Source organism: Coenobita brevimanus, chromosome 26, assembly GCF_032717465.1.
Source record: "Coenobita brevimanus isolate Jiangsu-jjx chromosome 26, ASM3271746v2, whole genome shotgun sequence".
Lineage (NCBI taxonomy): Eukaryota > Metazoa > Arthropoda > Malacostraca > Decapoda > Coenobitidae > Coenobita > Coenobita brevimanus.
The window spans coordinates 13,674,189-13,700,549 of record NC_136979.1 but is presented as its reverse complement, the minus strand read 5'-3'; the positions used below and the strand labels follow the sequence as shown (position 1 = coordinate 13,700,549).

Genomic DNA, 26,361 nt, shown 5'->3' with positions numbered 1-26,361 from the left:
CTGTACCAAGACACTAAAAAAAAAAAAAAAAATTGCATAATGAACGTGAGGGGTTAAGTAAGGATTGTGGCCAGTGCTACAGATACCTTCATACAAAACAAAAAGCTGAGTATATATACAACAAAAGAATTATATAAATTTGTTACTATCCACATTAGCATATAAGTGTGAGACATCAATATAGCATGAATTTCAAAATCTGCACAGAGAAAAATGGAATTAAAACGCCCAGAAATTAAACAGGAATACCCGCTTAATATGGACTCGTTTGAATCAGAAACCTGCTTACCATGGACTGGCTAAAGACTCCAAACTACATATCAGCTTATCTACATGTTTGCATTTATAAACAGCACTTTAAAATAACAATCCTGCAACACAGTACTGTACTGACTTTCATTTTTCATGCACATTACTTAACTGACATAAGTCATGATACATAATCAGAGCATAGTCAAGGATGCATAGAAGTTAAGGTGCCCTTTAAGTTGGATGTTGGTGTGGTGGTTATGGGTGAGGACGAAATCTCTGCCACCATCACCGTGGAGTAGCACTGACATTAATTCACGGCATTAGTGGACCGAATATGGCCATAGCTCCTGAGAATGAGACCAAATACGTGTACAGCAGCCGTCTGTTGGAGGATGTTGAGTCTGTGTCCATACACTGAAGTCACGAGGGTCAAAGGGGTTATCCCCATAGCCAATAGCTTGGTATGGAGAGTAACGTGTGAGAGGACCCTAGGACTGTACAAACGGAAATGGGCGATAGTTTTGTCAATAGTTTTGCAGATGAGTAGACTGTAACACCAGTCGAACAGGGCGGTACTCCAGAGGTGGATGGCAAGCTGTTGACAGGGAGAGCTGGAGCTCCCGTTTTACCTGCCCTCAAGACCTGATCCTGACCTTCTCCCTTTGCTGAACATTTTCAGTGCTTTCATTTACACACAGTAATCCAGCATACTCCCTTAATACCTTTACCTTCAACTGTCTACACCACACTACATGAAAATTCGATATCACACCTATTTCCATTCCCTCATAGCAATGGCTGCTGCATTAATATCAGCAGATGGGGTGGTATCTCGGATTGCCATCACCGGCAGGGTAGGGCCAGCAGTGCAGGGTCCTCCCGCTTGCTATCAAGCGACTGAGCCAGCAGCGACTGTTGCAATTCTGTTCATGCTCATCAGTGGAGAAGTGCAGGTGTGGCCTTATTCTTAACCAATATCCGTGGTGTCAGTACCAATTTGAATTCAGTTCATTTTTTCCTACAATCCATATCCCCTCTAGCCCTGTTCATCACAGAACTCCAAATCTCTCCTTCTATCTATATATCCCCATTTAACTCTCATCTTAAATGTCAGGACCAACTGCCTAGCCCCGGGCTCCTACGCTGCTCATGGGGCAACGTAGGATTGGATGATGGATGGATGGATGGATTGTTTTCCTGGTTACCATCTCCTCACAAACTTCCGTAACAAGGTGGCACCAGTTGTTAAATCTGAATTTGCAGTTGACACTGTTTTAAACCAGCTAATTTTGATTACTCACTCTATAAACTAAATTATCTAAATATTACCAAATATATCTGTGTAGTCTATCACTCCCCCAGTGGTTCTTCAGAACCCAGTGTAAATGACTCAATAACAACACAGTTGAGTAACATTAACCTTACCCTTAACACCAAAAGTACCATTAATATACATAATGTAGAGTGGTTACTGCATTCTGCCAGGACTAAAGATACTGATCTAGGGTACAAGCTCTTTGCAGAATCGTTCTCATGCAGTTGGTAAAGTAGGCAATCAGATACTAGATAAACATGACCATGATGCCCATTTTTTGGATCTATTCCTGACAAGTAATCCAGATCAATATAGGATAGAAGTGCTGTCACCACTTGGATCCTCTGACCACAACCTCATCAAAGCCTATTAGTCAGTTCCCCCAAACCTCCCTATTCTGATCCTGTCAGGGTGACCAGATGGCACTTTGATGGGGCAAACTGGGATGGATTTAGAAATTATCTTGCTGATATTCCATGGCAGTCTTTCTTCTCTAGTGATATCAGTTCTACCCAGTCCCACATTAATGACTTAATACTAGCTGGTTTGGAATTATTCATATGAACACTTCACTAAAAGATTGAACCCTCCAAAATGGTTTGATAGCAGTAGTGCCAGAGCAACGGCCCAAAAGTCACTAGCATATAACTCTTACTTAAAATTTAAAAAAAATCTGAATAATGCCATCAATTTAAAATTGCTATAAACCATGCAAAAGCAGTAATAAATCTGGATAATCAAACTACCTTCAAAACCAAGCATCAAAGCCACTTAACAATCCTAATGACAATAGGATATTTTGGTCAATTCTCAAGTCATAACCCATTCCTCCACTAATATCTTCAGAGAGTAACATTACAAATCACCCGTGTGTTAAAGTGAATATCCTTGCCAGTACATTTGCCAGAAATTCTACCTTAGAGGATGTCAGCCAGAACGTCCCTGTACTAGAACTTGACACTCCCAAGACTGTTCCATTTAAAATAAAGACTAGATACATAAAATCCATCCTAGACAAATTATCAACCAACAAAGCTCCAGGCCCAGATGGAATTCCTTCAATTGTTTTGAAACAGTGCTCCCCAGAACTTGCCTCTGTTTTAGCTAAATTATTCAGACTATGTATATATACTTCTTCATTCCCTAATTCATGGAAAGAAGCCATTATCCACCCAATTCCGAAAAAAAAAAGGAAGTTCCTCCGACGCCTCTGATTACAGACCAATAGCTATCAAGTCTTATCTTGGTAAAGTATTTGAAATTGTAATTAATAAGCATATAGTTAAAAACCTTGAATCCAACAACTTAAGTAGTGATAGACAATATGGTTTTCGCCATAAAAGATCCACCATTGATATACTGAATTTCCTGCCTAATATCATCCATCAATCAAATGACCGACATGGAGAAACTCATGCGGTACCCCTTGATATTTCTAAAACTTTCGACAGAGTATGGCACCTTTCCCCGCTATCCAAACTCCCTTGCTATGGACTAACGTCTTTTGCTCCTCTGCTTTCCTCATATCTCAGCAACAGAAAAATAAAAGATGATGTATATAACAACTTTTACTCAATGCCGGCATGCCACAAGGATCAGTTCTGGTCCAAACCCTATTCTTAATTCACATTAATGATCTCTTTTGTGTCACCCACAATCCCATCCATTCATCATTCATATGCAGATGACCCAATACTTCACAGTTCATTCACACTCAAACACCCATTCTATCTATCTATCTATATACCTAGGCTGCTTCCCCCAAGGAAAGGGAGGTAGCCGAGACAGGACGACTCACTCTCCATTTACTCATCCATTCAAACACATTCATTCGCATCTTAGCCCCAAAGGGGAGAACGGACAGATCCTCACCGCATCACACCGCACAAGGGTCAACTGCGCAATGCAAGCAGTGACATCCACAGCAGGGCCCGACAGCAGAACTGGTTTACCCCTGCCACATCATAACAGACCCATCCCCTTACCCGCACCTGACCTGACTAGCTGATCAGACCAAATGCGGGAGAATATCCCCTCAGGGCTGCGTCATCACTTATTCATTCACAATTTCTCTCCATTTATTTCTGTCACGCACAGCCACTCTTCCTTGCTCAACAGACATCCCTCTCGCATCCAGCGCTCTCTTCACACTGTCCATCCATCCTATTCGTGGTCTTCCTCTCAGTCTTACACCTCTCACATCAGATCTAGTTATCTTTTTCACCAATCGCTCATTATCCATTCTCTCCATATGCCCAAACCATTGCAACACCCTCTGCTCAACTCTACCAGGCATCTCCGAACAACTCCAGTTCTCCTTCGCACTTCATCATTTCGCACTCGATCCATACGCGTCACTCCACACATACTCCTCAGACATCTCATCTCCATTACATTCAAACTTTTTCCTCTCTGCTACACCCATATTCCATGTTTCAGCCCCATATAACGCAGTCGGTACCACAACACCCTCATACAGCCTTCTCTTACATCCATTCTAAGCGAACGACATTTAAACACTTTTTTTCATTCCTCCCAGCACCTTTCCTACTTCATTAATTCTAAACTTCACTTCTGGATCTATTCTTCCATCCACAGCAACATGTGACCCTAGTAATTTAAAACAATCTACCTCAAGCAACTCACCATTCAAAACTATATTTATCCCCCGTACCATCTATCAACCTCGTACACTTCATCACTTTACTCTTATTCTCATTTACTTTCAATTTCCTCCTTTCACACACCCTTCCAAACTCCTCTACCAACTGTCTCAATTTCTCCTCTGAATCAGTCACCAATGCAGTATCATCTGCAAACAGCAGTTGCTTCAGATTCCACTCTCCTCCATCAACATTTACCAGACTCAGACCACCTAAAACTCTTGCATTCACCTCCCTTACAACACCATCCATGTAAATATTAAACAACCAAGGCGACATCACACATCCCTGTCGCAGCCCCACTCTCACGGGAAACCAATCACTCAAAGCATTTCCCACTCTTACACACGCTCTACTATTTACATAAAAACTTTTCACCCCTTTTAGTAACCTACCATCAAGTCCATACAATCTTAAAACAGTCCACAAAGCCTCCCTATCAATTCTATCATATGCTTTCTCTAAATCCATAAATGCCCAAAACACATCCTTGCCTTTCGCTAAATACTTTTCACACACTTGTCTCACAGCAAACACCTGATCAACGCATCCCCTCCCTCTCCTAAAGCCACACTGCTCATCACTAATCACTCCCTCTGTACCCTCTCTAACTCTCATAATTAACACTCTACCATACACTTTACCTACAACACTCAACAGACTTATACCCCTAAAGCTAGTACATTCATACTTATCACCCTTGCCTTTATACAACGGGACCACACAAGCACTTGCCCAGTCAATTGGCACCATACCTTTCTCAAAGCACACATTCAATAATCTTACTAACCAGTCAACAATAGTCACTCCACCACCCTTCAGGCATTCCACAGCACACCCATCCATACCTGCAGCTTTCCCTGTTTTCATCTCCTTTACTGCCTTCTCCACTTCCTCCTTCGTGATCAAAGAATCATTCAACTCTCCCAACACATTTATTCCTTGCACCCTTCTATCTGCCACAATCTCAGCCACGTTTTCCTCCTCTACATTGAACAATCTTTCAAAATACTCTGCCCATCTCTTCCTTACTGCATCCATCTCAATTAACATCCTTCCATCCTCTGCTTTTACTCGTTCTTCCTTCCCAGACTCTCCCTTTCGCACCCTTTTCACCTCCTTCCAAAACATTTTCTTATTCTGTTGAAAATTCTCTGTCAGCCGCCTACCCCACCTCTCATCTGCTGCCACTTTAGCATCACGCACAGCCCTTCTCGCTCTATTCCTCTTTTTCCGTATTCCTTTCATATGACATCTCATCCTTCCTCTGCAGCCACACTTCATATGCACGTCTCTTCTCAGCCACAGCCATACTTACTTCCTCGCACCACCATTCACTTCCTTTTCTTACACCACCACCCACACGTCTCACACCACACACCTCTTCTGCATGCTCCACCACAGCACTCTTAAACAACTGCCATTCCTCCTCCACACTGCCATTTTCCCGATCTTTCACTGCGTTCCACTCATCTTTCAATTTCTCCTGATACTCTATCTTTTTCTCTCTTTTATCCAACTCACTCACTTTCAAAACCTCCCTGCCACACCTAACCCTCCTAGCTCTCACCCATCTCTTACCTACTCTTAACTTTCCCTCCACCAGGTAGTGGTCAGACATACCTCCACCCTCCCCTCTCAGAACTCTCACATCCAACAATCTTCCTATTACATTCCTAGACACCCATTCACAATGTTTAATATCTCTAACTCTCAGCTCAGTGCAGCCATCTCCATCAATCAAGACTTATCTAAGATCACTGAAGGGGGACAAAATAATCTTGTCTCATTTAATGTTAGTAAAACCAAATATATACAGTTTACTAATAGACAGATATTACCAGACTCCTATATTACCTTCAGTGCTACTAATATTCCCATCTCCAAAAGTACTGTAATTCTCGGTGTTTCACCTAATGCCCTCAGCTGGACCTCTCATGTCAGATCACTTGCCAAAACCGCCTCAAAGAAACTTGGATTATTGTACAGAATCCATAAGTTTTTCACCGACAAGCAGTTAGCTATAATTCATAAGAGTCATGTGCGCTCTCAGCTAGAATATTGCTCACCCTTTTGGAATGGATGTGGAGAGGTTGCATTAAAACATCTAGGCAAATTTCATAACAAAGCTGTTGGAATTATTAATAACCCTGCTATTACAAATAAACTACCACACCTACAAGTAGAAAGAATGTTGCATCCCTTGCATTATTTTACAGATACTTTTATGGCAAATGTTCAGACGAAGTTGCATCCACTGTGCCACCTCTCCATGCATTCCCTCGTGCAACACGGGCAGCTGGTAGCGCTCATGACCGGAATGTCACACAGCCATACTGCAGAACTTCTGCCTATCAGAATTCTTTTATTCCCCAAACTGCATCTCCCTGGAACTCGCCTCCCCAGAGTTGTTTCTCCCCAAACTTCAACCTACAGCTGTTCAAGTCTAACTGTTACAGATTTTTTATGAATGAAGGACGCCAGTAGTCTGGTATATAGATTATTATTATTTTTTTGTTCATTTGTTTTTCTTTGTTCTGTTATTAAAAAAAAAAAAAAAAAAAGTATGGCACCACGAACAACTGGGGAGGAGACTCGCAGTTGGCATAGGTGATAAAGTAGCAGAGCATGTCCAATGTGAAGTCTGGTGATAATGGTGTCAGTAGTTCTGTAGGAAAATCAGGGGAGAGAAGGAGTCCATCTGGTACTGTTCCAAGGTTGTCAGGCCCACGGGTGAAAGGAGTCCATCTGGCACTGTTCCAAGGCTTCAGGCCCACGGGTGAAAGGAGTCCAACTGGTACTGTTCCAAGGTTGTGGTCAGAATAAGATGAAGTGAGGAATCCCACTGTTCATGGCACCATACATGGGTTCAAGTACATGTACCTGAGTAGAAGCTTTCATGTGCTTGTGCTTCTGGGTTTCAAAATTCAGTGTGCGTGTAGTCTTTGTACTTAAAAATAAAAGCACTGACGATTTAAGTACAATTAAGTACATTCGATACATTTTGAAAACTATCTATCTATCTATATACCTAGGCTGCTTCCCTCCAGGAAAGGGAGGTAGCCAAGACAGGAAGACACACTCCCCATTTACTCATCCATTCAAACACATTCATTCGTATCTTAGCCCCAAAGGGGAGAACGGACAGATCCTCACCGGACCACACCGCACAAGGGTCAACTGCGCAATGCAATCAGTGACATCCACAGCAGGGCCCGACAGCAGAGCTGGTTTATCCCTGCCACATCTTAACAGACTCATCCCCTTACCCGCACCTGACCTGAAACAGCTGATCAGACCAAATGTGGGAGAATATCCCCTCAGGGCTGCGTCATCACTTATTCATTCACAAATTCTCTCCATTTATTTCTGTCACGCACAGCCACTCTTCCTTGCTCAACAGACATCCCTCTCGCATCCAGCGCTCTCTTCACACTGTTCATCCATCCTATTCGTGGTCTTCCTCTCAGCCTTACACCTCTCACATCAGATGTAGTTATCTTTTTCACCAATCGCTCATTATCCATTCTCTCCATACGCCCAAACCATCGCAACACCCTCTGCTCAACTCTACCAGCCATCTCCCGAACAACTCCAGTTCTCCTTCGCACTTCATCATTCAGCACTCTATCCATACGCGTCACTCCACACATACTCCTCAGACACCTTATCTCCATTACATTCAAACTTTTCCTCTCTGCTACACCCATATTCCATTGTTTCAGCCCCATATAATGCAGTCGGTACCACAACACCCTCATACAGCCTTCTCTTTACATCCATTCAAAGCGAACGACATCTAAACACTTTTTTCATTCCTCACAGCACCTTTCCTACTTCATTTATTCTAAACTTCACTTCTGCATCTATTCTTCCATCCACAGCAACATGTGACCCTAGATATTTAAAACACTCTACCTCCTCAAGCAACTCACCATTCAAAACTATATTTATCCCTCTACCATCTACCAACCTCGTACACTCCATCACTTTACTCTTATTCTCATTTACTTTCAATTTCCTCCTTTCACACACCCTTCCAAACTCCTCTACCAACTGTCTCAATCTCTTCACTGAATCAGCCACCAGTGCAGTATCATCTGCAAACAGCAGCTGCTTCAGATTCCACTCTCCACCATCAACATTCACCAGACTCAGACTATGAAAACTACCTCACTGTTAATCTGATTTTCATTAAGTGACCATGGCTGACGCATGCAAGCATGCTGGAGCCTTTATAAACGATACATACAACCCTGAGTAAATACGTGGGCAAGCCTCTTTTGTACTGCTACTCCTGTATTCGTCAATAAATCTACTACAATTCCATCATCTCCTGGGGCCTTCCCTCTTTTCATACTTTTAAGAGAAATGTTTACTTCGTTTGGTGTTACCTCAGGTATTTCACTTGTGTCTACCGAAACGTTAGTTATTGGTAAAATTGCTTTTGATGCATGCAGTTTAGTCAAATTCTTCACCTTTCTTCATCATCTCATCTCTGGATTTAATGAATTCACTGTTTTTGTCTTTCAAGATACATAGTTTGTTGTTTTCCTAGTATCATTTTCCTTTGAACCTGTTTCAGAGTTTTTCCTTTTTTGATGGTTTCTTTGATATAATCCATGTTTCTTTTTCCTTTCTCCTCTCTCTGTCCCTTGTTGATGAAACTTTATTCAGCTCTTTGTATTTCATCTTTGTTTTTACGTCTATATCCTTTCTTTTCAGGAGCTTGAGGGTCTTCATTTAATACTTGTTGGCTTTGGTTATAATATTTTCCCCTACTACTTCTGCTGATTCTCTTAACACTTTTGTTAGTCTGTCATGCAACTCATCACTGTCACACTCAGCATTACTTAGATCAAGGGCGGGGAACGTCCGGCCTCCAGGCCGTATAAGGCCCGCAAGACCATTTGATCAGGCCCGCGAGGCAATAAATGCAATTTCATAAACTCATGAACGAGTATATATATATATATATATATATATATATATATATATATATATATATATATATATATATATAATGTACTGGTCTACAGTTGATTTTAAGCTGATAATTTTGTATGGCCCGCGAATGATGTTCAAAATATCCTAATGGCCCCTAATAGGAGAAAGGTTCCCCGCCCCTGACTTAGAGCCTGGAATCTGTTCATTATTTCTAACTGAAAGGTTGCTTTGTTTTCGTTTAAAATAAAAGAGGTACAAGGTAGGGTAGTGGATGTTGGAGTGGCCATGATGAGAGAGGATAGTGTTTGGAAACTCCCTGTACTGTTGTTTGCAGATGATACTGTGTTGTTGAGTGAAGACGAAGGGGAGCTGCAAGGCTTGGTGGATGAGTTTGGGAGAGTGTGTAAGAAACGGAATCTAAAGGTGAATGTAGGGAAGAGTAAAGTGATGGTCTTTGAGAGGAGTGAAGTCAGTGAATGTACAGCGAGGTTGGATGGTGAGGAATTGGAAAATGTGAGTACGTTTAAGTACTTGGGTAGTGTGATGAGTAAGGATGGAGGTTTGGAGGGTGAAGTGCTTGAAAAGGTACAGCAGGGAAGAAAGGTTGCTGGTTCTTTGAAAGCAGTGATAAAAAACAGGGAAGTGAGCATGGAAGTGAAAAAGTTACAACATGACAGTATTCTGATACCAACTCTAACGTATGGAAGTGAAGCTTGGACGTTGTTGGAAGGACACAAGTCAAGAGTGAGAGCAGTGGAAATGAGTTACTTAAGAGAAGCCTGTGGAGTCACATGGAGAGACAGGCTGACGAATGAGGATATAAAGGAGCGTTGTGGTGTGGATGTGGATGTGATAGGAAGCGTTATGAGGAACACACTGAGGTGGTTTGGCCATGTGGAGAGAATGGAGGGTGAAAGACTGACGAAGAGAGTGTATGTGAGTGAGGTGGAGGGGGGAAGAGGGAGGGGGAGGCCGAGGATGAGATGGAGAGATGGGGTGGAGAGGTATATGAGAGAGGGGGGTGTGAGTTGGAAGCAGGGCAATGAAATGGCAGGGGACAGGGCGACTTGGAGGCGATTTGTTTGTGGCCATCCCAAACAGGATTGAGGCGTCTGGCAATAGATAGATAGATAGATCATCTTTCTTTCACTTCTGAAACTGAATCTGGCTGTGCAACCCACCATTCTATGGTCACTTCCTACATTTACTTAGTAGAGAACTACGACATTTATGACCATGTTATTCCCACCTGCTATAATGAAGTCGATTTCATTTCTCCATTAGGACTTCTCTAAGTCCATTTTCTCACAGTTCTCTTGTAAAAGAATGTGTTCATTATTCTCATGTTATATATATCAGCAAAATTTACCACCATTTGTCTTCTTTCATTCTTTTCTTCCACTCCGAATTTTCCCATCCATGCTTCTCCATTTTTCGATTTCCCAGAATTTGCGTTGATGTCTCCCTATACAACAATGCCCTCAGTTGGACCTCTCATGTCACTTGTTAAAACATCCTCAAAAAAAACTCGTAGCATCTTCACTGACGAGCAGTTAGCTATAGTTTATGAGTCATGTGCACTATCAGCTTGAATATTGCTCATCCTTGTGGAATGGATGCGAAGAGGATGCACTAAAACAACTAGACAAAATTCAGAACAAAGCTATTGGAATTATTACTAGCCCTGCTATTACAAATAAACTACCTCCCTTACAAGTATAAAGAATGTTGCACCCCTTACATTATTTTACAGATACTTTTATGGCAAATTCTCAAGCGAAGTTGCATCCATTGTGTCACCTCTCCATGCCTTCCCCTGTGCTACATGGGCATCTGGTAGTGCTCATGACTGGAGTGTCACACTGCCATATTGCAGAACTTCCGCCTATCAGAAATCTTTTATTCCACGAACTGCATCTCTTTGGAACTCGTTTCCCCAGAGTTGCTTCTCCCCCGAACTTCAACCTACAGCTGTTCAAGTCCAACTGTTACAGATTTTTTATGGAGAACACCAGGAATCTGGTGTATGGATTTTTTTATGTGTATACCGTATATATATATATATATATATATATATGTTCTTACCTAATTGTTCTTACCTAATTGTATCTTTACAGGAATGAGTCAAGCTCGTATTGTCCCGTGTCTTAGACCATATTTATCGTACATATCCTTAAATTTGTGAATTGTTTTGGCACACACTATTTCATTCGGTAGTGCATTCCATTGATCAATTGCTCTGTTTGGGAAACTGAATTTCCTTACGTCTTTATCACCTCTCTTCTTATGCAGTTTTTTGCAGTGTCCTCTTGCTGATGCTTCTCCATATGTTAAGTAATCATTTATGTCTATTTTCTCCTTTCCTGATATGCACTTATATAGCATTATCATGTCACCTCTTTTCCTTCTCTCCTGTAGTGTTGGTAGATTCAGTTTATTTAGTCTTTCTTCGTAGCTTAGGTCCCTTAAGCTTGGTATCCATCTTGTAGCGGCCCTTTGAACTTTTTCAATCTTGTCTACATGCTTTTTGAGATGAGGACTCCAGACTATTGATGCGTATTCCAGGGTTGGTCTAATGAATGATGTTATTATCCTTCTTAGCATGTCTTCATTTATGTATGTGAATGCTATTCTCATATTTGCAAGCAGTATATACATGTTCCGTACCTTCTCGCTGATGTGGTCAGCCGGAGATAGTCTGTTATTGATAATCACACCTAGGTCTTTCTCTCTTTCTGATGTGTATAGGGTTTTATTTCCTAACTTATAATCCCAATCAGGTCTTTTTCCACTTTTACCAAACTTGATTACATGACACTTGTCCACATTGAATTCCATTTGCCATGTAGTACTCCATTCATGAAGTTTATTTAATTCTTCTTGTAGCTCCCTACAAGAGTCTGTGCTAGTAATTCTCCTTTGTATTTTTGCATCATCTGCAAACATATTCAGATAGCTCTCATTTTCAGTGTTACTGTTTATATCATTTATGTACACTAGAAACATGATTGGTGCCAGCACCGAACCCTGTGGTACTCCACTAGTCACTTCTTTCCATGATGAGTAGTTTCCTCTTAGTACTGTCCTCATTTCTCTTATTATGAGAAAGTCTTGCATCCAACAAAACAGTTTGCCTCGAATTCCTCCTTGATGGTACAGTTTCCATAAAAGTCTTTGGTGTGGTACTGTGTCAAAAGCTTTCTTGATCTCTAAATAGATACTGTCCACCCATCCTTCCCTTTCCTGAATTGTGTTTCTTACTCTGTCATAGTAGCTCAACAGATTAGTAACACATGATTTTCCTCTTCTGAAACCAAACTGTCTTTCTGTTATCATACCGTGTTCTTCTAGATGATTTACCCAAGCTTTTCTTACAAGTTTTTCTAATACCTTGCTTACAACACTGGTCAGTGATACTGGTCGGTAGTTGAGAGGATTTTGTCTATTTCCTTTCTTGAATAAGGGGACTATATTTGCTTTTTTCCAAATATCAGGTAGTTTCCCTTGACTCAGGGATTTCTTGAAAATTAAAAATAATGGTTTACTTAACTCCTTTGCACATTCTCGTAACACCCAACATGAAATTTCATCAGGACCACTTGCTTTTCCTCTGTCTAATCTACTTAACTCCTCCTGTATTACTTTTTCTGCTATTTGTATATCTGGTAGTATGTGTGGACATGCGTGTTCCACATATTCCCTCTCAAAATTTTTTTCTTCTGTAAAAACTAATTGGAAATTCTTATTTAGTGCTTCACAAATATCTTTCTCTTGTGTATAAGTGATTCCCTCGTCCGTGATGGATTGTATTATATCTTTTACTTTGGTTTTGCTTCTGATATAGCTGTAAAACAGCTTTGGTTGATCACTACTTTTATTTATTATATCCTCCTCAAACTGTTTTTGGGCTTCCCTACTTATTCTTGTATAGTCGTTTCTTGCCTGTTTGTAATTATTATACGCCCTTTCACTATTGTGTCTTCTGTATCTATTCCACAACAAATCTCTTCTTTCTTTTGATTTTTTACATTCTGTATTGAACCATTTCTCTATTTTCTTATCTGCTTCTTTGTGCTGTGGGATGTACTTCTGGACTCCTGTTTCATAAAATTCACAAAAATTTTTTATATACAGCATTTAAATCTTGTCCTCTAAGTTCATTTTCCCAATCAACTTCTAAGAAATACTTCTTTAGGTCTTGATAATTTCCCTTTTTATAGATTAGTCTCTTTTTGTAACTGTCATTGCTGTTTACTATGTCATATGCTATCCTGAAGTTATAATTTAGTACTGCATGATCGCTTTTGCCGAGTGGAGGGTGATATATTAAACTGTCAATGTCATTTTCTTGCCTAGTAAATATTAGATCTACCACTGAAGGTACATCAAGTCCTCTTTTTCTAGTGATTTCCCTCGCATGTTGCGTTAAGAAAAACTCTTGTACGAGATCCAGGAGCTTTTGGTCCCAACAGCTTTCTTGGCTATTTATATCTAGAGTATTCCAATTTATATTTGTATTGAAATCCCCAGTTAGTATAATTCTTTCCGATTTCTCTTCCATTTTATGTAGCAAGGATCTTATACTCTGAATTGTACTCTCTGCCAGGTCCTCATATTCGTCTCTTTCCCATGTGTTTGATCTGGGTGGCATATACAAATTGGCTACAGTTACTTTACCTTCAGATGTGTCGATCTCTACTGCAATCAGTTCTACTTGTGATGGTATATCTAGGTTTATTTCCTTGACTTTTAGATTTTTCTTAGTTAATATTATAATTCCTCCTCCTTTTTTTAAATATCTGTCTCTTCTCCATATATTGTATTCCTCTAAGTCTAGTATGTCATTGGATATCCTTGGTGTTAATTTTGTCTCAGTTAGGCATATTATTTGTGGTTCATTTTCTCTGACATAATCATTCATCTCTAGTAATTTAGATACCATTCCATCCACATTTGAGTACATCAACTTTATCATCTTGTTTATATACTTGTCATGACATGGTTCTACTAACTTCCTCCTTTTTCTTCCATCCTGTTTGTGTACCACTTTCGTACCTGCAATCCTATTACTTTGTAAAAAAAAAAATTCTTCTTATCCTCTTCTGATCTTCCCTCATTTTTTGTTTTTGCTTCCTCCCTTTTCTCTTTCAGTAATTCCAGTTCCTCTTGTGTTAGGCATCTTTTTATCCATACATTTTTGAACTCCTCTTTTTCCATAAGATTCTTTGCATTTTTTAGTATCTCTTCCACAGTGTTTACACTCTGGAAAGTCACCTTTAGAGGTCTTGTCTTGCTTTTCTCGTATTTCCCTAACCTTTTGTGTTCCTCTATGTCTTTACTACAGATTTCCTCTGATACTTCTTTCAGTAAGCTCATTACATTTGCCATCTCCTTTTTGTCTCTAGTGATTTTGTTTTTAATTTCTTCCTCTTCTATACCAGTGATTACTATTGATTTATTTATTTCTACTGAATCTCTGACTAACTTTGGATTGTTTTGGATTATTCTTTTCACTTTTTTTTAAATGTTTTTTTCTCCACCCTTGTTTCTAAGTCTTTCTTTACTTTCACCATTTCAGCATATGTGGTTTCTACATCATTTTTGTAGCTTTGCACAGCTTCATTCACCTGTGTTATCTTCTCCTCAATATCACTGCTCTGGTTCATAAGACTGCTTGCTTGTCTAATTGTCTCTGTGTCATTTTTTAACTCTACCATAACACTCTCGTGATTAACTACTGTACTTCCCATTTCACTCACTTTCTTCCTAAGCGTATTCAATTCCACTGTTAGTTCACTGATGGTTGTGTCTTTCTTATTGGCCTCTCTTCCCAGTTTTTCTATCTCTTCCTTTTGCAAGTGCATTTGCTTCTTTATTTCATCAATTTCATTTTTGAAAGCCATTTCTAGTTTGTGTACACGTTCAACCAGTCTATTGTGAGTCTCCACTTCAACCAGTTCTTGGTAGAAATCATCATTTTGCTTTTTAGTTTTATCCCTTTTCTTTTCCAATTTTGTTTTAGTGAAGTATGTAACCATTTTGTAATACTAAATGAAGAGTATGTACTTACACTTTCCGCGTGTTGCTGTAGTATAAACAAACCCAGCTGACTCAACGCATCGTGGTTCTTTGTTGTTTGAACCAGTCTTATTTAAACTTATTATTTCTTTTCCTTTTAATAATGAAAAATCATTTAGTCTAACCTGGTACAGAGCTTGACTCATTCAAAGATACTTATTTAGGTAATGCCTCTGGCCGTGTTGAGCTGGTATGGAGCGCCGGTAAAGGACGTCTTCCTCCGACGATGCCGTGTGTGTGTGTGTATGTGTGTGTGCGCGCGCGTGTGTTTTTCTTCCTCTGTTCTGTTATTTTAAAAAAGTCTGAATATTGATCCTGAGGGTATTCTTGTAATAAATCACCAAATGTTAAAATTTACTAATAGCAGTTTCTTTGAATGTGGGGTATAACTGACACCCTGACTCACCTGTTATTATCTCCTTTGAGCCTAGCTACTTTCCCTTGATTTGTCTAGACTACTAGCTCCCCTTGATTTGGCCAAATCTTAAAGGATACTTAGCTAGATAAGTCAGAAAGACAGATAAAGATGGGCTTGCAGCCTTGGTTGGGTTGCTTGGGTCTAATCCAAGCATCCAGGTGCTGACTATATACAGTGTGCTCCCATCAGCTAGCTTGCATGAACAAGACTGAACTGAACATAACGTACCTCCTCCTCCATTGGATTCAGAGATGCCAAATATTATTTAATTACAATTACTTAAATACAATGACTTACTTCATGACATTTACGAGGAAGGTCTAATTTAAGAAGTTACTCTAGGTTGTAAATAGAAACTAAAGCCAAATATGCATTTTATTTATGCAAAAATATAGGAGACCTTCTCCCGTTTTCTGTCATCGTACCATGTATGAGCAGTCATGTACAGTTGGCCGCACTCCCGAGTCCCTGAACTTCACCCCATAGTCAGCGATGTGGCACCACAGTATTTGTTTGGATCTTCGGACAAAAACCGTAGCAGTATGAAGAGCTGGGACCTCGTAATAGTGACATGGCTCTGACACTTAGTAACGGAATTTTCCTTTCAGCATCTGTGCCTTATCGAACCTATGTATCAATTAAATAGCTATAAGCATTAGGATATACCTGGACACTGTATCGGGTGTCTAGTTTGGTGTGAAGGAAGTGTGGCTAGTGGGGGATTGGAGGGAATGGACTGAGGAGGGTTCGGGCTCTACTGTTTCTTGCTGAGTCGTATACTGAGTCGTAAGCTGGAACCTAATACTTGACAGGAAACGAGCGAGACAACAGACATTCACATGGTTAGGGGCACACACACAAGGCATGCTTTCACGTCTGTATAGAGAGCTAAAAAATATATGTATTACTTGGCTCTGAATACAGCTATGAACGCGCCATAGTGATACGTAAAACACAGCAGACCTCAGTGTTAGGCTTATCATGTGATGTGGCTCATGGTTGGTGCGGGGGAGGTGGAGGCTGATTCATGAAGCCACTTGGCTTGACCAGTCACCACAATTACACTATTTTAGTCAGTAACAATGAAAATGACTACTGTAAACCAACTATTCCTCGTGTTACTATATGGAATGTAGACACATTCATAAACAAAAACTTGTGTAGCTTTTTAAGCACATTAGTATTCCTACATCGTAGTTGCACTGTGTGCATACCTAACAGAATACCTTTATAGGTGATAGAATGGTGCCAAAATGCTGTTCCTTGTTATGTCTACCAGGAATACCATATATGTATGACTTATGCTGTGGCAGTATATTCATCTTGGTCGGCACCTTCTGTGCGCCACCTGAAATTTGTAATGAAACAGCAGGATATGTTTACGTGGTTATTCTCCATTTTTAGTTGATTCCAATATAGTGGTGTGCGACTCTTACATTTGTGGTGGTTTATTTGTTGGTTTCTTATATAACCAGATTCATACGATAGTTGTTGGTGAACCTTCTTCCCGAAACCCTTTGCCAAACTACCCAGAGTGGGAAAGCCCACCCCTCCCCCCTCTTCACCCCCCCCTCCACCTCTAGCCATACCTCCTCCTCACAAGACTAGACACCCGATACAGGGTCCAGTTATATCCTAATGCTTATCACTGTTCAAGTGATACACAGGTTCTATAATACACTGACGCTGAGAGGAAAATTCCATGACTCACTGTCTGTGCCAGGTCACTATTACGAGGTCCCAGCACTTCAAACTTAGTACTAAGGTACGAGTCCAAAGATCCAAATAAATACAGTGGTGCCACATCGCTGAAAATGGGTGAAGTTCAAGGAACGCGGGAGTGCAGCCAACTGTACATGGAATATTCCTATCATTATCGGTATTTATACTCATCTTTACATTATAGTTGTCCATAAATGGTTAAATGCAGTAGCATTTAATGTATTAACAGTAAAGACTTAACCAGAAAACTAGAGTAATCCCTGGGTTATTAAACCATTTGAAAACCAGCACTATATGTTCGCTGGTAAATTTCTCTGCTTTTAGCAAGGATAAATGTATTAAAAGTGGGTATATACTGCTACACACTGGGTATCTCCCTCTGGGAGAAATAGTTTTCACAATTTGGGGGCTGAGCAAAAAACGATATGCTGTATCATGTAATATTACCCCTAGCCAGAAAATCTCTCCACAAGTCTCGAGAACCCTGTGTTGCAGCCTTTTAGGTCGTGCATCTTGACCCAGTTGTTCTCCACAATTCACTATCTCAGCACTAGCCGTTAACTCAACAGGTACCAATTTGTAGGTGGTTTTTATGCTGACATGTCCTCTATGTTTAATCTTGACAAGTATCAGCACTCCTTCCAAATCTGGATTTGTGGAAACAACCTTAGCTAGTGGCCACTGGGATTTAGGTTGGTCATTTTTCTCCATGAACATAACTATGTTTATTAACCCCTTAACCGCGGGGCGTCACTTTCGTGACGCTCGGGCACAATGGATCGTACCATGGGGAGTCACTTTTGTGATTCTGTGTTATTTTGAATTCGCCCATGCTTTCAAGTGGTGACTTATATCATCTATCAGTACTGCCAGTGTCCAACAATAGTCAGTGCTGCTAATGTCATTTGTACTCCCATCCATTGTTGACAATTTAGCCATTTTTCCCCATTTTTTACTCCCCTCCCTACCTTTTTTTTTTTTATGAGGAAGAAGGAACCAAAGGCCGCAGGCCCGCAAAATTGTTCTTTGCATGAGAAAAACAACATACCAGAGAGAGCCAAATTTAAGATCCAATCATTTTGAGGTGCCTGGACACACTGTGAAAGACTGGAGATCATATGAAGCAGGAAATACAGACAGAGGGAGACAGTTCCAGAGTTGACCTGTTGCATAAATGAAGGACTGGGAGTAACAGTTAACTCTTGCATTAGAGAGTTGGACAGAAAAGGAATGAGAGTTTGCTGCTAGTCGGTTGCTATGCTCCCGTTGTAGAGGTGGAGGAATGCAAGCAGACAATTCAGAGGAGCAGTGACAATTGAAGTAGCGACAGAAGAGAGATAAAGATGCAACAGTGTGGTGAAGAGACATAGGTTGAAGGGAGTCAGTAAGAGGAGGAGAGTTAATGAAACGAAAAGCCTTTGACTCCACCCTATTGAGAAGAGCTGTATGTGGGGAGCCTCCCCACACATGACAGTTGTACTCCACACAGGGGCGGATAAAACCTCTGTATAGAGTCAACAATTGTACAGGGGTAAAGAAGGAATGGAGTCTACTTAGCACACCTAATCTCTTGGAAGCAGATTTTACAAGACACATAATATGATCTTTCCAAGATAAGTCCCGAGTAAATGAAACCCCAAGCATGTTCAAGGATGATGCAGGATTAAGCTGAGTGTTATTAACCATAGTGGGTACATCTGTGAAGATTTTGGCGGGTTGGTAGGTGTAAAAACTGAGTCTTTGATGCATTAAAAACAACAAGAGTATTTTTACCTCAGTCAGAGATACGAGCCATGTCACACATTAGGTGTGCCATAGCCTCATCTCTTGTTTGTTGAAGTAACTGCTGAGATGGACGTTGCAGGAACCGAATGGAAAAGTGAAGGGTGGAGTCATCAGCGTATGAGTGGATAGGGTTAGATGTACAGATTAGAAGGTCATTGATGAATAAAAGGAAGAGAGTTGGTGATAGGACGCAGCCCTGAGGAACACCACTGTTAATAGATCTAGGAGAAGAACGATGGCCGTCTACAACAGCGGCTATAGAACGACCAGAAAGGAAGCTAGAGATGAAGGCACAGATAGGAGGATAGAAACTGTAAGAGGGAAGTTTGGAAACTAAAGATTTATGCCAGACTCGATCGAAAGCATTTGAGATGTCAATTGCAATGGCAAAGCTTTCGCCAAAGTCCCGAAAGGAGGATGACCAGGATTCTGAAAGGTAGGTGAGAAGATCATCAGTGGAGCATCCCTGACGGAACCCATACTGACGATCAGAAAGAAGGTTGTGATACGAAAGATGCTTTAAAATTTTTCTATTAAGAATCGACTTGAAAACTTTTGAGATACAGGATGTTAAAGGAATTGGACGATAGTCAGAGGGTTGGAAATGGTCACCCTTCTTTGGGACTGGCTGAACTTCCAGCAAGAAGGAAAGGTACAAGTTGACAGACAGAGGCGAAAGAGTTTGCCTATGCAAGGTGTAAGCACAGCACAGTTCTTGAGAACAATAGGAGGGACTCCATCAGGCCCATATGCCTTATTAGTACTGAGGCCTGTGATGGCAGAAAATACATCAGCTGAAGAAATTTTAATGTCAGCCATGAGGAAATCAGAGGGGGGAAGTGATGGAGGAACAGTACTGGAATTGTCTAAGGTGGAATTGGAGGAGAAAGTCAGAACGGAGATCTGCTTTATCAGTAGAAGAAATAGCTACTGAGCCATCAAAGCAGAAAAGGGGAGGGATGATGAGGTAAAGTTGTTACAAAGGATTTTGGCAAGGTGCCAGAAGGAGCGGGAAGAATTTGAGCTGGAGAGTTGAGAGCATTTAGTACAGATGAAATAATTTTTAGCAAAGCGAAGAACAGACTTCGCACGATTCCGGGCAGAAACATAAACAAGATGTGAATCAGGGGTGGGTTGGCTCTGGTACCTTTTATAGGCCCTTTCCTTGTTGTGGACAGCATTAGAACAAGCATGATTAAACCAAGGCTTTCTTGCATTAGACAAAGGATATGAGAAAGGAGTGTATGCTTCCATGCCCAAGAGAGTAACCTCTGTAATGCGCAAGGCACACTCAGATAGCTCCCGGCCATGGAAGCAATAATCATTCCATGGAAAATTAAAGAAGTACTGTCTGAAGGCCTCGCAATCCACAGCTCCAAAGTACCACAGATGACGTTTCTTTGGAGGGTCCACAGGTCATACTGGACCGACAGGACAGGGTGAGGTGATAAGATTGTGATCAGAGGAGCCCAACGGAGAGAAAAGATTAACAGTGTAAGCAGAAGGATTAATTGTAAGGAAGAGGTCAAGTATGTTGGAGTTCTCTCCAAGGCGGTCAGGGATACAGGTAGGGTGCTGTAGAAGTTGCTGTAGGTCATTAAGGATAGAAAAGGTTTAGGCTTGTTCACTAGGTGGATCAGTGAAAGGAGAGGAGAGCCAAAGGTGGTGGTGAACACTGAAATCTCCTAGAATGGAGATTTCAGAGAAAGGAGAAATGGATAGAATGTGTTCCATAATAGAAGTAAGACAGTCAAAGAATTTTTGATTGTCAGTAGAATTACGAGATAAGTAAACAACGCAGATATATTTAGTCAGAGAATGACAGGAAAGCCAAAGCCAGAGTGTAGAGAATTTGGAAGAATGGAGTTCAGGAACATGAAAGCAAGATAAGTCGTTGCGTATATATACACAACAGCCACCTTTGACTTTGAAATGAGTATAGAGAAAGTAGGAGGATACAGAAAAGGATCTGCTGTCAGTTGCCTCAGACAGCTGAGTCTCAGTTAGAAAAAGAAGGTGAGGTTTAGAGAAGGAGAGGTGGTGCTCAACAGAGCAAAAGAGGAAAGGCTGCGAATGTTGCAGAAATGAAGAAGCAGAGAGTCAGACAGTGGTTCCAGGCAGCTTGAGTCGTCACCGGGAGAAGGGCGGAAGGTGGGGGCATTTATGGTCCCCCCCCCCGGGGACTCCTAGGCCACGTGTTGTGCTGTCATGGTTTTTTGTTGAATTTTGGAGAAGGAAATGTGGTGTGTACTGTGCATGTAGTTTGGTGTTGATAGTTAGAGAAACTTGTATTGGACAGCATGCTGGCCTACTCTCTGTGTTACTGAGACACTGAAAAATTTCGCAAAGGGGGATGATCGAGACCTAGTCCCGAGGGCTGATGAAACGGGAGCTCCAGCTCTCCCTGTCATCAGTTTTCCATCTACTTTGGGAGTACTGCCCTGCTTGACTGGTGATACAGTCTACTCCTCCATGTCTACTTCCACTCCATTACCATCTCCTCTCGCCTGCGTGGCCTTGCCACGCTACGCAAATCTTGCCCGGATTTTTCCACTGATTTCATCCATTGAAATGAGCCCTATGCCCTATTCTTATACAAAATAATATATATAAAAAAGAAAAAAGGTAATTGATAGTGCTATACACCTGGAATTGGCTAATTATCACCTGGCAACACCCCACGTGCACTCGTTCGCTAATTTTCCCTGCTTATTTCCCCTTGAAATATGCCGTATGACCTATTCTCGTAATAAAAATTTGTATAAGAAAGGAAGGGAGAAGCCTATGTGATATTTAAATTCACATGGAACTACCTAATTTATTATGTATTATCTAGATTTCCTGCCAATCATTTCATGGCATATAAATTAGCAGCTAATTTATTATGCCATGCTAATTTATATGCCATTTCATGGCATATAAATTAGCATGGCATATAAATTAGCAGGTTGACATTGTCAACCTTTGCCTGCCCATATATGTCACGTCATTCAGTTTACTGTCGTCTTTCGAGGTGAAACCATGTTGGATTCGCGCCCCTCCATTTCAGCCGCTTCTGTGCCCACTTCAAAAGGCCGTGACCTCTACCCCTACTAAACCTCGTGTGGGAAGGGGTAAAGGACTAAGTGACTCTGCTGTGGAACGTGAACTGGCTGATTTATCGATGATAATGATGGATAGTGACTTTGATCTTTTGGGTGAATCGTGTAATGAGCCTGGGGAGGAAATGGTGACAGAAATTGTCAGTACGAGTGCTTCAGTGTCCCAAGTTCGTCTTGGCTCAAAGGGAAAGGAGCCTTTAGTGCAGAAAGGGAAGGAATTTGGGGAGGGAGTGAAGAGGAGGCGGGTTAGCCCTGGAACAATGGCCCCGTGTGACCCAGCCCACCATGAGTCCCGAGTTGAATCACCTACCTGCTGTTCCAGCTCCACTTCACTAATATCTTCCACCTCATCAGACGAAATTTCTCCTGAGTCTTCGTCGTCGAAGTCTCCACCAGCACCTACAATGAAGGCAGGCTGTAGGGGACGAGGTAAATCCCTTACTCGTCGTAAAAGTAGACTAGCTTCTCGTGTAAGGGCTGCTAGTGGTACACGGCAACCTAGGGTCAGTTGGAGTGACCTTGAAACGGCCCAGTCTGCCTCACAGCCACCCTCATCCATCCTCACCCAGCCTACACCGCCACGAGAGGGAACCCTGGACACCTTCGTGTGGACAGAAGGTTCCAATTTCATCCAGGAACAACTCCACTTCGACGAGAGTTCCTCTGGGATACAGCCTGCCTGCACTCTTGACGAGGATGCAGAGTGTGTGGACTACCTTTTGGCCTTCCATGATGACGAAGTCAGGCAGCACATATGTGATAAGACCAACAGGTATGAGTCACAATGTGCTTCAAGTGGTACAGGTGCAGCGAAAATGCAACAGTGGGCCGTGCTTGGAGTGCAGGAACTGTATGTGTTCTTCGCCCTCATGCTTCTCATGCCCCATTCAAGGAAGCATGAGTTGGAAGATTATCAGTCCATGGACCCTTTACTACCCTCACCCACCTTCAATAACAACATGGCCAGAGATCGCTTCCGTAACATCATGGGAAACCTGCACTTCACCAACAACGATGTACCTTCCCAGACTGACCCACTGTGGAAGATCCGGGAGGTTCTGAACAGAATGAAGGTTAAATTTATGCCATTCTTCCACCCATTTCAGAGGGTTGTCATGGATGAATCCTTGGTTCTGTTCAGAGGACGTCTGAGGTTCGCACAGTACATTCCAAACAAACATCATTGGTTTGGGATAAAGTTCTTTGTACTGTGCGACTGTAGGACGGAGTACATCCTTGACTTCATCATCTATTCAGCCAGCACTGTCGATCTGGATAAAACACACCCCCTTGGCTTCACAGGCTGTGTAGTGAAAGTCTTGCTTGAAAGGTATATTTTGGTGAGAATCATGTGCTGTATACTGACAACTATTATACGACATCGAAACTTGCTAAATACCTTTCAGAGCACGGCATCAGCTCCTGCGGCACTGTCAAGAGTAATTGTGCCCACTTCTCCAAATTCCCCAAGGCAGGAAATTCGCAGCGAGGAGACGTGCACCTATGCAAGTCTGAGAAGATGCTGGCAATGTGGTGGCATGACAAGAGGGTCGTGCACATGCTCACCACCATACACAAGGGGGAACTGAAAGACAGTGGGAAGGTCGACTGTAGGACAGGTGAACCTGTTATGAAACCTGATGCTGTCACTGACTACAATATCAACATGCGGTTGGTGGACAAGTCCAACATGATGATTGGAGAGATCGACTGCCTCAGGAAGAATACTAGGTGGTACAGGAAAGTGTTTCTGCATCTCATTGATATGACAATGCTGAACGCCTTCATCCTGTACAAGATGAAGGTAAAGCCACCCAAATCCTTCTCCCTGAGGTTGTTTGCCAGGACTTCTGTTCAGCAGCTGCTTGAGAGGTATGGTAGGGTGACAGCAACATCTCCAAGGTGCCATTCTGTTAGACTTCCTGACAGACTTGAGCAGAGGGTGTACACGGATCGGCACAGACTGGTGCAAATGCCTGCCACAACGAACAGGAAGGCTGCGATCCACAGGTGCCAGGTGTGTGCACATACCACCAGACGCACACCTGAGCACAAACACACCTCTTGGCAGTGTGCTGAGTGCCAAGTTACCCTCTGTGTAACCTGCTTTTTTGATTACCACAGCCTGAAGCATCTCTAAAACGGTGCAAGTGGAAATGTAAATAATGTGTAAAATATATAATGTGTAAATAGCAAGTGAAAGCAATGGATGTAAATATGACTGAACAGTGGAAAATAGTTTTATAAGTTACTGCAAGTGACAGTGCATAACATAGTGTAAATAATATAGAAATGTAAATAATGTAAATACAATAGAAAATGTAAATAGAAATGTAAATAATTAGTAATGTAAGAATATGAGTACAAATACTTGGAGTAATGACAGTGAAAGTGAAAGCTTCGCTCTCTACGTAGTTTACTGAACGAGAAAGTGAATGTCTGGAGTGAAAATAAGCTACTATTACTAAAGGAAACTTATGAATAAATACTGTAGATATATATAAGTGTAATAAAGTACTAGGAATATAAAGTGTGAGTGTGTTTATGAATAATGACAGAATACCAATGGGGAATAAGCGCGGGTGGGAAACTCGTACGCGCTAGTAATTTACATTGCTTTCACATTTTTTTTTTTTTAATATGGATTCCAAACTACTTGAAAATCATAGAATAATGTTTCTAGTGATAATATCAGGCTGTGCTAATCATATTACGGGGTGTCGGGAAATGTAAATTGGAGACTTCATTACCCAACTTCAGAAGTCTCCACAAGTCCTACGGTAGTCGACGAAGGCTCAACAAACATCCCAGGAGAATGCTGAAGGTATGTGCCATAGGCATATTCAATTATATTCTAGGACTAAAAACTGATTTTTGGCAAATATTTTTTAAAAGTCAGTCGGAGCACAATTATCCCTGCGGGACATGCAGGAACCGCTTCCGACATCCCCGCGGTTAAGGGGTTAAGGACTTGATACTGGCGGTTTGAGCACCATAATATCTTTCTCTTATGATCAATAGATAATCCTCATTCCAATGTCTTTTCCAAGTGTCCAACACCTTTTTCAAAAATTGATATCACTTATGCAGATGTTGCCCTAGTTCATTATCTTTTATGGCAGGATCATCTACTTCCTCTTTGATATCAACACAAGGCATCAGATAAAGCTTCCTGCCATACAACATACGAGCTGGTATCAAGGCTTCAGTTGAGACACTAGTATCATCCAAATAGGTCATAGGTCTATCATTAATTTTAGCATCAATTTCAGTTATTACAGTCCTTAACTCATCTCAAGTGATCTTGGTTCCATGTAAAGTTTTTCTTAGGCAGTTCATCACTAACAATCACTCGTTATGTGAATCTGTTTTGTCGTGGGGCTCTAGGGGCTATAAACTGCCATGTACAGTTGTGGCCATAAATAATCACCTATCTTCCTGTACCCCCTGCTCGTTTATGCGCAGCAAGTCACACTGGAGTAAGAGGGGCTGAGAGGGAGGGGCCAGAGAGAGAAGGGAAGGTGGGTGGGGGGATGAACGATGGTGCTTGGGTGGAGTGAGGGAGGGGACGGAGGGGCAGTAGGGAAGGGAGAATGAAATGCGAAGTTGTGGCCATATAATTCGTCTATTTTCTTTCATTCAGGGCATCATATAAAGGAGTTACTATTCGGTAGATAATGCTGCATTACACCTTGTACAGCGACGTCAGATAACAAGCTTTAGTTAGGTGGTGACATCAAGGACTGGCTCGTGAGAGAAATATACTGACAGATCAAACATTAGTGCGGAGCCAGAGTCGCGTTTTCGCGACATTTTCAAGTCAAGATCATCTTGATATCCATTTTGACTACACGCACTTGAAGTGCGTGTTGCGAAAACGGGTTGGCAAGAATGTATTGCCTTTACAGCAGAGCCATCTATAAACATTCGTTCGTGCGTTATATGGCTGCCTTGGGAGATTTTCTGCAAGTAAAGGAATTAATGATGCTATTCGTCATGTGATTGACCAGAGAGGGCTTTTGCTTGAAATTTTGGAGTCAGATGAAAGGGCAGCTGTTCCATTGTTGCTGGACACAAGGT

The 26,361-nt window shown here is 41.5% G+C and overlaps 1 protein-coding gene across 1 annotated transcript in view; it reads right to left on the bottom strand.

Moving 5' to 3' along the window:
- Positions 1-26,361, bottom strand: part of LOC145394071 (DNA polymerase lambda-like) — a 342,275-nt gene that overhangs the window by 84,154 nt on the left and 231,760 nt on the right. The window lies entirely within an intron of this gene.